Genomic DNA, 14,585 nt, shown 5'->3' with positions numbered 1-14,585 from the left:
TGAGTATTTGAACATTCCTACAAAATGTTGTGCCAACACTGCCGCAAATCGCTTGTAGAAGTCTACTGGGAAACCATCCGACCCGGTTCCCCGACTGCATAGGCCCCCCCTCCCACCAATAATCAGTTGATGAGAGTTAAGGTTGGGGATTGCAGCCAGTGCTTTCTTAATGAAGTCAACATCATCCCAATTTGGGGTGTTTACTAGAACCTCCAGCGCACTCTCCAGAACCGCATTCACCATTACCTATTGCCCCCCCGGGTTTGTTATCATGTTGGCCACCGTGGCGACCGCTCTTTTATTGAAAAGGATAGCCACCCTCTTGCCCTTATGTCAAAATCCAATTAGTATGTATGTCCTGCCCAGGTCTTCCTTAGCCTCGTCTGATCTCTGGTCCTCAAATGCATTTCTTGTAGAAAGACTACGGGCGCGATTCTCCGACCCCACGCCGGGTGGGAGAATCATGGGAGTGCCGGGCGAATCACGCCACGCCGCCCCGTCACCCGCATGCGATTTTCCCACTCCCCCAAAACGGCGTGTCGCGTTTTGCGACAGGCCGCTTGGAGAATCGCCGCTCTCATAACACAACAGGGAGAACATGCAAACTCCACAGGCAGTCACCCAAAGCCGGTATTGAACCCGGGTCCCTGGTGCTGTGAGGCAGCAGTGCTAACCACAGGAACCTCCCACAAACCCCAGTTTGCTCCCCAGTTATTCCACGTCAATGCTGCTGAGTGAGGAAGGTTAGGTGAGACGGAGGCTTCGGAATCCCAACGCAAGCAAGTCTGGCGAGAGTGGCATTCCGCTGGAGTTTGCCACTCTTCAGATGTTACGGGCTGTAAAGTTATTTGAAGCACCGTGACTTGCCAGCTGGCTTCAAATGAAGGGACTGAAAATAGTTTCAACCTGTAAACGGTTGCTTTGAGTGGACGCTGCCGATTTTGCACGAGTTTCTCATGGAAGTTGAAATTTCCCTCTTGAGTGAGGTGACAAATTGGGGTCCTGTCTGTCTATTCGGATGTACATACAAGAAGAATGCTCTCTGGTTAACATTTCTTGATCTGTATCACCGAACAAATGAACATTTGTTTGTGGGTACTTCCTAACAGCACTGCGGGTGTATCTACACCACACGGACTGCAGCAGTTCAAGGAGGCAGCTCACCAATACCTTCTCAAGGGAAATTAGGGATAGCTGAGCCAGCGACACCCACATCCTGCAAATGAATTTAAAAAAACAAAATTTACCCTAAAACCTTTGTGGTTAGAAGAAGATAGGTATTAAATGGCAGATATCTTGAAAATCAGAAGGTTATAGAACATCTTAAAGCAAAATGAACATGTTTCGGTGCAATCAGACCAGTATATTGAAAAAGAACATTTTTATCAACTTTCATTGAAATAGACATGGTGGAGATAGGACTAAAACAATTGCTTTTGAAGTAAAGCTCACGGTTTTATAAATGAGAGAACCTATGTTGAGGGCTCTTGTTGATTGATTTAGACTTTAGACTCTTGTTGATATGTTGAGGACTTGAACTTGGCCTCAGCTAAGGGAAAGGTGGAGTCGGGGGGGGGTGGGGGGGGGGGGGGGGGGGTGGGGGGGGGGGGGGGGTGGCGATGAGAGAGAGTTGGATAGAATTGGACCTGCCAATTCCAGAAGCAGAGCTTATGTGGCTGAGTGCTAAGGCAGGCAGGTTCAACAGTCCTTCTTGCTTCTCTGGGACTTTGTCTCAGTTGCACTAAAGTCTGTTAGGCCAGCCACCCACTCCCCGTGGCATCTCTATGCCAACTCATATACCCCCCCCCCCACCCCTTTCCTGCCTGCATGGCAACATCTGTAATGGAGCCGGTCGGGCTGGGGCTTGTTAACCGCACCCTTATCCTGTGGCAGCAGAAATTGGGGGCGCTGGCAATGGGGGCAGGAATGGCAGAATTTGCTTCCACTCACCATTTTGAAATGGCTCTGGAACCATTTGTGATAATCTGGCTAAAATGCCTAACAGCCGTTGGATCCTGGCAGTTAAAAGGCTTTCAACGTTGCTATTAGGAAGTTGTGGGAATGTTGACAGAATAAGGAAGCCCGTAGATGAAATGTGAAAACAGGCCTTATTATTCAAAAACTTGTATCCTGAAGATTCTACCAGAACAGACTTAAAATGTTGGAATCCGAGAAAAAGTTCTAGATGTAGCTGAATTGAACTTAAAATTCAGTGAAGGTAACGTGTTTTGAGAAATTGACAGGTTCCTTTGGAAGAGTATACAGAGAATTTTGTGCCACCTAAGATTTTACGCATGGCTGGCTGAATTCTATTTAACACTGGTGATGAGGAATAAAATAACTGAGAAGGTTGGAGCATAAGTCGGCATCCAAAATGCGGAATCCATTGACTTTAGTAAATTGAGTTATTGTGCTCAGACGTATTGGTACTCTTTGGTGCTCTTGACTCTGCAAAGCAAATCTATTTTTGTGGGTGCAAATGATAATTTAGCATAGTCCTTTGTGAGCAGCAAAAATCATGTTTGCAAATGGTACAAATTAGCCATTAGAAACCGATTTCAAGCGGAATATGGCAGCCATCTAAAGGACAAATGAGACCTCTGAAAACAGCTGCAAGCCCTCACACTCGGCAACAGGATTAATTAAGTTAAGCTTGGGATAATGTCAGCAACCATCTTTATGGCCATACAATAGAATAGTCATGCACTCTTTTAACCACATAACTTGTAAATTGATTTAATTCTTAAAGCATTTGCCTTTGCCTGTCCAGTGCCTTTGTTGATAAATGCACCCATGATGGTAAAAAATCATATGGTCACATTTGATTTGATTTGTGCTTGGTGTTGCTAAGGGAAGGGAAAAAAATTGGTGTGTGTGCGTGCGCATTACGGGGAGGCGTGAGAAGTGTTGACACTCATTGTTCAAGCTGATATGTTCAGAATTGGCATTTTGGTGAAGCTCCAGAGATCTGCTGACTTTTCAGAATATGTCAGCATATTTAGCCTTAAAGGGGAATAGACTGGAGATGAGAAACATTCACCTTGCATGAGAAAATACAACTAAGACTAGCTGGAGAAAAATTTGTCCAATGATTGGAAAGAAGGGAACCCTTTGACAGGAAGAATTCCTTGCATTTTCAGTGATCTCATGCCTTTAAGGTTGATGTTGCACACTTGGGTGGCACAGCCAAGGCCCTTGGCAACATTACTAGGCATGCTGGCACAGTAACAGAAGAATTGTAAGAAGTATAGCTGCTCCTAACATAGTTCCAGGTTTTGCTTCAAGGTAAGCCAGCTATTAAATGAATAACAATACCACCAGGAGTGTTGTGCAATAGTCACTGACTAACATGGGTTCAAAACAATAGATAATAAAGTAATTTATTTTAATACTCAATGTGAAGTGTTTATCTTAATAGGACAGGATTATAGTTAGAATTATTGGCAACTGACTGATTTAATTAACAAATTATCATTAGAGTATAATGCAGGATATGTCGAAAGAAAACTAGGCTAAATACTGGTTCTGATGTCAGCAGCTATGCACAGTTGAACAAGCAGAAATTGACCACAGTGATTAGTCGCCCTTCATTTGTCTCTCATTTGAATTAGGATTAGGTTTAATTTAGGACTGATTCAACCTTTGAAGGCTAACCATGGCAGATTGTTCTTGGGACAGGTTGACTTTGGCAGTGCCATTTTAAAACAAATGTTTTACAAACTAATGTAAATAAGTAATGATAGTGGACACTTTAAACGCTACTAACAACATCCAAGGTAATAGCTACCTTAATTTACCTCATTTTGCATGTTGAAATCAGTTTTTAAAATTGCTTATTGTTAATAGTTACAGAAAACATATTAGACCTTTGCACTAATTTCACAATCATCTTGTATACTACAAGATATGTTCCAAAATATTAGTGGAGATTTCACGATAATAATGTCAGCAAAATTCTGTCTTTGCTGTTATCACTCCTCTGAAACTGAGAGCAACATGTGGACAGAATTTGATGCCTTCCCCTGTGGTGAGTTTGGTTTGAGAACCATTCCACATGCATAAATATATATATATAATATATGCACACACACACACAACTGTACACCTCGCTCCGCCAACAACTATCTTCACGACCCTGGGCAAGTGATCTTGAGTCTCAGGTGGATGCATTACCAGCAGCAACCATCACCTCCCTGGTAGCAGTGATGAGCAATGCATGACTGCCAGCCTTTGATGGGCTCATGATGGAACCCACCTCGTTCATGTTTAATTCTTGTCCCTTCCCAACCCATCTCTGACCTCCAGCTGTTACTGAATCACTTCAGTTGTCGCTCTGTAGAAGTGCTTCCTGACCTGAGTCCTGAATTGATCTTTAACCAGTTTCTCTTTGTGTCATCTGGCCTTGTAGTAACTTGAAATAGTGCTGCGGTCAATCTTTTCTATTCCACTTGAATACCTCTGACACCCTCTATCATAGGCCTATTTTCAAAGCTGAAGAAGCCTGGGTTTTCTAACCTGTCCTCATAACATAATCCTCTGAAACCAAAGGGGAAATTCTATTGCTGTTTCATATGTTTGTATGTATGTTTAATTTCTCCTCCTGACAGAAATGAAGTTGTGATGGAGATAAAAATCAGTCGACAGTCTATTGCCCAATTTCCACTTGATTCCAATCCACTGCCATATTAACCATGTCGTTTTTTTTTGGAGTCTGATGTACCTCATATATATGTGCAGATGTGTGCTCCATGATGTAACCACAAACCCAATATGATTTCATGTCACAAAACAGAAGTCCTGCCTAATTTGAACCCGCTGAGTAGAACCTGGCAGGATTGGTGACCTTGGCCATTGAAAACAATCTTTAAAGGCACATTCACCTACCTACAAACAGTCACATAGCAGATATCTGTTCATTATTAGTATTTGTTTTGGATTTTCATGGGAAAATCTGCCTCCGAGATGCTGACTTTCAGGTGAGACTTGAAACTGAGAACCAGTGCCCTCTCAGGTGTACATAAAAATATCCCATGGCACTATTCAAAGAAAAGTAGGGAAATCCTCTAAGCTGTCCTCATGGATATTTATCCCTCATACAGCATCTCTGAAGTAGATAACCTGATTATTATTTCATTGTGCACATTAAGAAGCCACAAACAGCAAATTGGCTGCTGAGTTTCCCACACTACAACAGTGACAACACCAATTTCATAATGGCTGCAACATTTTGGCACGTGTTGAGGACATGAAAGGTGCAATATGGCTGGCATGGTGGCGCAGTGGTTAGCATAGCTACCTCACAGCACCAAGGACCCGGATTCGATCCCGGCCCTGGGTCACTGTACCTGTGAAGTTTGCACATTCTCCCCATGTCTGCGTGGGTTTCACCCCCACAACCCAAAAAGATGGGCAGGATAGGTGGCTTGGCCACACTAAATTGCCCCTTAATTGGGAAAAAAAGAATTGGGTACTCTAAATGAAAAAAACAGGTGCAATATTAATACAAGCATTTCTTTCCTTCCTTACTTTTAACATCAGTTTTTACTTCATTATTTTCTTTCTTTGCACCAGCAAGCACTTGTGAACTGAAAATGAATCTTATGATCATTACCATTCTAGCTATTTTGATTTGCATGAGCAGAGGGAGGGAACAGTAGCAGCAATCTGTCCTGCCACATGAAGTAGCAGTTTGCCTTTCGAAGGGTGATAGTTGATCATCTGCTTGCTAGTCCAGGTAGCCAGGGTACATGTAGCAGTACAAGTCACCGTAACCTCCTTGGAAACTTTACATTCTATTAATAAGATGATACCTGCATTTCTCAATCTGTTGTTCATAAAGGCACCAGGGTGAAGTGCTGCATACCCACATGCCACACAGCCAATAACACCTATTTGTAATCCGAGCAGTAGAGCACAAATTACAGCTAGAGCTATATACTACTGCTGAGATTACTTGTTCTTGTGGATGTAGCACTTGGCCCTGGTGCTTTTGTAAATAACAGACTGAGAAATACAGGTACCATCCCTTTCAGGCACTTAAACCATTGATTAATCTCAAAGTTACAGCTAGAACCATGGGATCAATCAATGGATTAAGTGCCTGAATACCTGACTTCAGCATAGCCCAAAGAGTTTCACAGATTTGGTGTTATGCTACATGTTGCACAACCTCCCCATCCAAAACGGTTTGCTTGTGGAGGAGGAACCCTCCCCCATATCTAACTTGGGTGAAGGCAAGGAGGGAGCAGACGAAAGAGGGCCAGTACATCTTGCAGAATTGTCAATGCTTTTGATTGACCTGTTTATTCTCCTTAAGTGTTACAAAATGCCCGTCTGTAATAACAGTGCTTGTTCGCTCCTTTGATAGTTTCTCAACTCTTCAGTAAAGAACATTTAAATAATTCAAACAACTATTATATGTCTGAATCCCGACATGAAGTCTCCTAACTTGCTATTGAACAATACTGTAGATCAAAATGGCTCATTTAAGACTAGTAGTACTTGAATGGCAAAAACAATATTGGCCCAGATTCCCAGTGCAGCAGTTCTTATCTTTTGTAAAACACCCGTCTTAATTTATAGTTCTTTTGACCTGCGAATTACAAGAGGACAAATTGATGGTTCACTCAAAAGGTTATTGTGTTTAATGGGGTTACTTTATTTTCACCCATGATTCCAGATCTACACAAACACAGATTTGAAATGATAACAGGAAAATTAAAATGGTTACAGAAAATGATTACGGATTGATAAAAGAGGTAATAAAACAAAACACAATGGCTGCTTTTTTTACTTTATTCCTTGCAAATCAACACTCACTGATACCTAGCCCAATTATGCTAATAATTCTGACCATATAGTAACCCCAAGTAGCTGGCTCCTATGGGTTGCAGACTCTTCTGATGATCAGACTGTCACTGGTCTCGCTTCTATTTGAGATCTCTTTCCGTCACTTTGAGGGGACTTCTTTCTTCTAATGCAGTACATGTTACTGATGTATTCAACCTTTTATACATTATTTTCAAGGGGATGGGGTTAGTTTATCATATTGACAAGCTATTTTGATCCATGAAGCTTCTTTTAGATTCTGCAGCCTTTTCAACCAGTGATAGGCAACCTAGGCTGGTGAGTGGGACGCATGAATGGCCCTCATTCATCTCAGTGGGCCACAAAATCAAAATCAGGCTTGTTCACAAACCATGAACGTGCCATATAGTTCATAACAAGATCGAGAAAATGCTTAAATTATTTACACATTAATAAATCTATCGTCAACTACGAATGGTAAAAACAAAATAAATGTTTACAATTCAGATGCAGAAGGAGCACACGGCTCTCATGATCCATGTTGTGTGCAAACAGCATGCACCTCACTTTACTTTCCCTAGTTTTACGTGCACATCACTTCAGTCCTACCAGCAGACACTGATGAAAACCAGTAGAATCTGCAACACAGCGTGCAGGCAATAGTCAACAAAATGTCTTGTGGGCCGCATTCAGAATCCAGATAGGCTGCATGTGGCCCCTGGGCTGCAGGTTGCCCACCACTGGTTTAAACCATGCTTTGAATCAAGCCAAAAAGTTGCCCATCTCTCTTTTCCTTCCTCCAGCAATTTTCCATTCTGTGAAGCACTTGTGGTCAATTTTCCAATAAAAGATGCTTACTTTTAATGGAACACTGTGTGTTACTTTATCTCATTCAAGGGCTAGTGTTAATATCTAAACCACTAGTATCTTTCACTGGGCTATGTTACCGTTGCTTTTTCCCGGGGTTACCACTGCTCCGTCACGGCACTGAGGACCCAAGTTCGATCCTGGCCCTGGGTCACTGTCCATGAGGAGTTTTCACATTCTGCCCATACAAGGGCTGGTTTAGCTCAGTGGGCTAGACAGCTGGTTTGTGATGCAGAACAAGGCCAGCAGTGCGGGTTCAATTCCTGTACCAGCTTACCTGAACAGGCGTCGGAATGTGGTGACTAGGGGCTTTTCACAGTAACTTCATACTTGTGACAATAAAAGGTTATTATTATTATGTCTGCGTGGGTCTTACCCCCACAACCCAAAAAGATGTGCATGGTGGATTGGCCACGCTAAATTGCCCCTTAAGTGTAAAAAAAGAATGGGTACTCCAAATGTAACAAAACAAAAGGGGGAAAAAAGTAAGGGGCTGGATTCTCCGCTGGCGGGATGCTCCATTTTGCCGTCAGCCCGGGGGATTCCCGACAGCGTGGGGCTGCCCCACAAAGGGAAACCCCATTGACCAGCCGGCGAAATGGAGAATCCCGCCGGCGGGGTGAAACAGAAATGTGGCATGGCAGGACGGAGAATCCAGCCCAAGATCTTTGTTTTGTCCCTCGATAGCATTTGTTTTGGTGTCTCAGTATGGGTAAATTCAGCAATTCCGAAAGACTGACAAATGAGCATTTCTTCATCTGTACTTTCCTAGTTTCCCAAGGCATTCTGGTTCAATGTTAAGCTTAAAATTATTACAAAACCTTTTTTGTCTTGCACACCCCCTCTCAATAATCTCATAGAATCATAGAATTTACAGTGCAGAAGGAGGCATTCAGCTCATCGAGTCTGCACCAGCCCTCGGAAAGAGCACCCTACTTAAGCCCACTCCTTCACCCTATCCCCCAAATCCAGTAACCCCTTTAGACACTTTAGGGGCAATTGAGCATGGCCAATCTACCTAACCTGCACATCATTCGACTGTGGGAGGAAACTGGAGCACCCGGAGGAAACCCACGCAGACATCGGGAGAAAGTGCAAACCCGAGGCCAGAATTGAACCAGGATCCCTGGAGCTGTGAAGCAGCAGTGCTTATGTAATTTTTTAAAGAGTACCCAATTCATTTTTTTCCAATTAAGGGGCAATTCAGCGGGGCCAATCCACCGACCCTGCACATCTTTGGGTTGTGGGGGCGAAACCCACGCAAACACGGGGAGAATGTGCACACTCCCCTGACAGTGACCCAGAGCCGGGATCGAACCTGGGACCTCGGTGCCATGAGGCAGGAGTGCTAACGACTGCACCGCCTTGCTGCCCATGAAGCAGCAGTGCTAATCACCATGCTGTCTCGCAGTAGCAAATATAATGGTGAGGCTACTAGCACTCACTGTTATTAAAGAATAAATTGGACAACGTACGGCAACTGAATCTATCTAGTTAAATGTGATAATCTAGAAGTTGTTTGAGTTTCCCTGTTTCTTCAGAAGCTTCACTATATTGGCATCTCACTAAGTGACTGAGTATTAAAAAGCATGAAGCAGTGGGAAATTGCACTACATACGTAACAAACACACATGGCAAAATGAATTGGGGCTAGACCAGTCCAGTGTTAATGAGTTTTCATGGTTGCCAAGCAACCTCTTTGACAATGAAAATTAACTTTTATAAATGTGGAATCCAATTCATTCAGATAGGAGTTTTAAAAATGGGAAGCTGGTGCAATGGCTGCTGAGGGGTATCGAGGAGGGGAGTAGGCATTGCCAATCTTCTGCAAGCAGCCGAGAGGAATTGGAGCAGCCGCTCCAGTGCTCGCGGGTTTGGGGGGGTGGGGGGGTGCAGCGTGGGCTGGGGCCGGTGGGGGAAGAGACTCCCCCAGGAAGGATGGGCTTGGTCGGGGATCTGGGTGTCAGAGGTTGGGGGTCGCCCATGTGCGGGGGGACAGGCGCTTTGATTCTGTGGGACTTGCAAACCATCCTGAATATTATGTATACAGCTGCTGCCTGTCTGTTCTGCCAATCTGTTCTGACGGTAATATTTCCAGTACAAAGCTCTGTTCCTGGTTATATGCTGAAGGTCACTTTAACTTATTTTGACTGTGAGCAACCCCTAGCTGCACAGTTGAAGGCTATTGCAAATGAGGAATTTGCCATGTTAATTGTGCGAGAACCTCATAGCTACAGGCTCTGTTTGCTGCTTGCATTTGTTGGTGACTTGCAAATGCCTGGAGGCTGCTGTAGCTGGAAGTTTGTTTGCTGCTTGCTGCTGCTTCTTCCCCTTTTACCTGGAGTGCGGCGAGAAGAGGATTTTGGCAGGCCCATTGCTGGGCTAAGGATGTAGGAGGACCTGCGCAAGCAGTCTGTGAACATTTTTAAAGGCCTGTTTTGTGTTTTAACTGTGTATTCAGTTCTGGACCTCTGGGTAAACAGTTAAAGCTCCCTGTGTTCCTGTGACCCGATCCTCGGAAAGGATGGCGATGTTGGATCAAACCTGATACTGCAGTAGAGGAGGGGCAGTGGCCCGACTCGCCTGCGCAGCCTGGAGCTTGCGCCGGGACACTTTCATGGACTACTGATGACCTATTATGCTCAGTAGCTATTTGCTGCTCCAGTTATGGGAGCCGTGCGGGTCACTGATGCTCTTTGGTTTTCTTTTGCGCTGTGTTTGGTCAATGTTTGTCGGGGGGGGGAAGGAATTGTATGATGGATGTCACTATGGTTTTTTTTGCCAGTTGCAGCCCCTCCTGCCTCTGTGGTCTGGGAGTTGTCGGAAGATGCTGCCGTGCTGGAGAAGGGGGAGGTGTTTTCCGCTCTGTCTCTCTCTTCACAATGCTCCAGGTCGGTGGGTCCTTCTGGTGTTTGGCTGACCAGGCGGCTTTCCGTTGATGCAAGTCCACTGTCGGAGCTGCGGGGTTTACAGGGGGAGTCGATTTTGCATTGTTGGCAGTGTACTGTTCTTATTCTTGGCAGCTGTGTGCTTATCTACTGACCTATCTTGCATCTAAGCCCTGGACCACGGCAAATTACCAGTGCAGGAGAAGGGCTGTGTTATTCTCGCTCCTATTTCCCATGTGCCCTGTGTCAGTGAGACCATTTCTGGTGGTCTGTGCTGCTTGCTCTCACGTGCTCTAACTGGCATGCCCACTCAGTTATTCATGGCTATAGTCTTTATGCACACACACTCTAACCGATATGCACACGCTGATGTTCATAAACATGCTTTCCTGTACACGCATTGGGCGCCTTTCCACCGATGTAGATCTGATGTTGGGACTATGGGAGTTGGGGATGGTGGGCTGCGCTGACTCACCAGCTGGTGATATTTTATTCTTTTTGTCTCGATTTTTTTTCTTTGGTGGTGCAGCTGGTGTCCTTGTTATATTCCGGCTGGTTTTGTTTTCTTTCGGTGCACGCTAACGCTGCTGGTGAGGGGGTGGGGTGTTCCCTCTCTTTCATCTGCTGGACCCCTATTGGTGTCCCTTTCAGGTGGTTTAAGTCGCTTCTTAGCACCCTCCCGCCGATGGCTTGGTATCTGGTGGAGTTGTTCAATCGTTCTTTGTTTCGGTTTTCGTCCTTGGTGCACGGATGGTTCCTCTTGTTGTCTTCCTGCCTGTATTGTGCTTTTCTTTGGTAGTTGCTCTGTATTTGGTTTTGTTTACAATGTGCCGGACCTGTTCTGGATTGAACTGTGCCCCTCTTGAGAGGCGTGGAAAGTTTTTCTTCTCTTTTTCCGCGGCCCGTTTTAGAGCCGCCTTTTCTGGTGGGCAGGGCTGGTGAGCCCTTCTGCTGATGTAGGTTTGGGGGGAGGGGGGCGGGGGTGGAGAGGGTATTCTGGGTGCCAAGGAATAGATGTCCTCATTTTATTGTCTTTTGTATTTTTATTCTGTCAACAAACTAAAATATTTGCAGGTTGTGTTTGCTGTTTGCTCTTGCTGATGGCTGCAGATGCCTGGAGGCTGCGTCTGCTGTTTTCTTCCTTTTCTGTAGCTGGAAATAGGCACAATTGTTCCTCTGATGTCTGGGTCCTGGAACACTGGGCTCAGGGGGGAGTATGTGTGCAAGACCTGGTGCAAGGTATTGTTCAGAAATTGCTGATGCTTTTGTTGCTGGTGTGGTGAGTGATGCAAGTAACTGGCACGGTCACCAGGGGTTAAATACGCTGGAAATCAAGAATCTTCAACTGCACCTTAAGCACAAGTGGAACATGTGGATGCCAGGATTTTGATCCGGTGAGATTGGGCCGTGTGGGAGGCCTGCATAGCTGCGGCTCCTGGAAGGAGAATGGCACTGATAAGTGGAACAAGTCACACATTGATAGACAGATCATTTCCACGACAAAGTTCTTGACAAGACGACACATTCTCAGGCTTATCCTCCATTTGTGTTGAGGAACCTGCGAGGGGTGATTCTGTGTGGTTTTCTTAGTGAGCTGATATAGCTTTGTATTGCGGCATGGTAGCACAGTAGTTAGCACTGTTGTTTCACAGTGCCAAGGCCCATATTCGATTCCCGGCTTGGGACACTGTCTGTGCGAAGTCTGCACGTTCTCCCTCTGCCTGCGTGGGTTTCTTCCGGGAGCTCCGGTTTCTTCCCACAAGTTCTGAAAGATGCTGCCTGTTAGCTAATTTGGACATTCTAAATTCTCCCTCAGTGTAACCGAACAGGTGCCAGAGTTGTGGTGACTTGGGGATTTTCACAGTAACTTCATTGCAGTGTAAACTTTGCAGTGCAAATGTAAGCCTACTTGTGATAATAATAAAGATTGTTATATTATTGGTACCAAAACGGAACGGTGACATTTCCTTGCTGTTTAATGGTTAGTGTGATATGTGGAATTTTACGTAGTTGATTTTCAAATCTTTGTTACTGTTGAGGGGCTGGTTTAGCACACTGGGCTAAAATGCTGGCTTTTAAAGCAGACCAAGGCAGGCCAGCTGCACGGTTCAATTCTCGTACCAGCCTCCCCGAACAGGCGCCGGAATGTGGCGACTAGGGGCTTTTCAAAGTAAGTTCATTGAAGTCTACTCGTGACAATAAGCGATTTTCATTTTCATTTAATTTAATTTAATAAACAAAATATTCTCAAGTGCATTCTCGTGGGTACATGTGCCATGTCTCAGATGGGTTTTATTGCCCAACATTCCAGTCAGACGGTGAGGCCTGGACACTTAGCCTGAACCCTGGAGGTGTCTGAACCACAGAGGCAGTGGCCAACAGTTAGACACTCAGGAGCTGGGCTTAAGCACTGGGGATATCCTCACAATCAAAGGGTGAGTGAATGGATCAGGCGAGGCTACCTGAGCACGGTGTCCCTTATGTTCCCGTCTGGGGTATAGGGGCTCCTGCTGTGGCCAGGGGTGAGTGTGGAGAGCGAGATTCTCCAGCATAACTGGCTCGCTGATGGCACTCTGAGAGAAGGCGGGACACGTAAGGATGGAGATGGCTTGGGGGATTTGAGGGCCCCTGAAGGCAGCCTAACTGATTGTCAGTCTCACTCCTTCGCCAATTCCTTTCAGATTCCAAAATGGATGGTGGTGTCAACCCTGCAATGGCAGCCCTTGCAGTGCTTGTGGCAGCCCAGGCAGCCAGACACCGGAGAAGGCAGCATCATCGACACAGGCTGGAGGCAGCACCCCATGTGCAGGGGGGGGGGGCAGCTTAGCCTATAGACCTGGCCGCCCATCAGGCCGAGGAGAGTCCCAGAGGGGCCGGCTCAAGGTACACAGGTGTCGTTGGTCTTTCAATGAGATGACGGACAGCAAGTGCCACAGGAGCCTCCATCCCAACAGACAGTGCGGCACCTCTGCCATGTCCTTGGGGACTTGGCATCTTGTGAAGGAGGAGGGCTCCTGCTCCTAGTTGATGGTCATTGCAGCCTTTAACTTTTATGCAATGGGTTAATTCCAGGGCTTGAGCGGGGACCTGTACGGCATCTTCCAACCACAAGTGCCCACAAGTGCATCCACGATGTTATGGATGCTCTGTGTGCCTGGGCCGCAGATTATATTAACTTTGAGCTGGACCAAGCCCACAAAGATGCTCGGGAACAGGATTCTCTGCCATCGCCGGTATGCCCCAGGGGGTAATTGATGGCATGCATGTCGCCTTGTGCATACCAGGACATCAGGGAGTGCCCTTCTTAACAGAAAGGGGTTCCACTCCCTGAATGCTCAGATTATGTGCATCCACCACCTCCAGATCATGCTCCAGGGTGGCACCGTGGCACAGTGGTTAGCACTGCTACCTCATAACGCCAGGGACCCGGGTTCAATTCTGCCTCTGTCTGTGTGAGTTTGCACTTTTTCCCCCTGTCTGTGTGGGTTTCCCCCGGGTGCTCCAGTTTCCTCCCACAGTCCAAAGATGTGCAGGTTATGTGGATTGGCCATGCTAAATTGCCCCTTAGTGTCCAGGCATGTGCAGGTTAGGTTCTGGGTTACGGGGATACGGCGGGGTGGACGGGGGAGTACAAATGGGGAGAATGCTCATTCAAAGGGTCGGTGCAAACTCAGTGGGCTGAACGGCCTCCTTCTGCACTGTATGGATTCATTGATGATTCTTCTATGTCTGTGCATGCTTCCCAGTGAGCGTACATGACAACTACAGTGTGCAACACTCACGCGATCCTACATTGTCTTTGAGGACCACCCCAGGATGACAGGTTAGCTCTTGAGGATATCCGCAGAGGTCCTGGCTGATGTCGCCAATACGGAGGCCTGAGACTAAGGTGGTGACCTGATATAACGAGGCCCTTGCTACCACCCATGCTGTCAGTGAGCAGTGCATTGAACTGCTGAAAATGCGGTTCCGATGACTGGACTATGCTGGTGGTGCACTGCAGTTTTCCCCCATGAGGGTCTC

This window comes from Scyliorhinus canicula, chromosome 6, assembly GCF_902713615.1.
Source record: "Scyliorhinus canicula chromosome 6, sScyCan1.1, whole genome shotgun sequence".
Classification (NCBI taxonomy): Eukaryota; Metazoa; Chordata; class Chondrichthyes; order Carcharhiniformes; family Scyliorhinidae; genus Scyliorhinus; species Scyliorhinus canicula.
Note: the sequence above shows the minus strand (reverse complement) of the source record.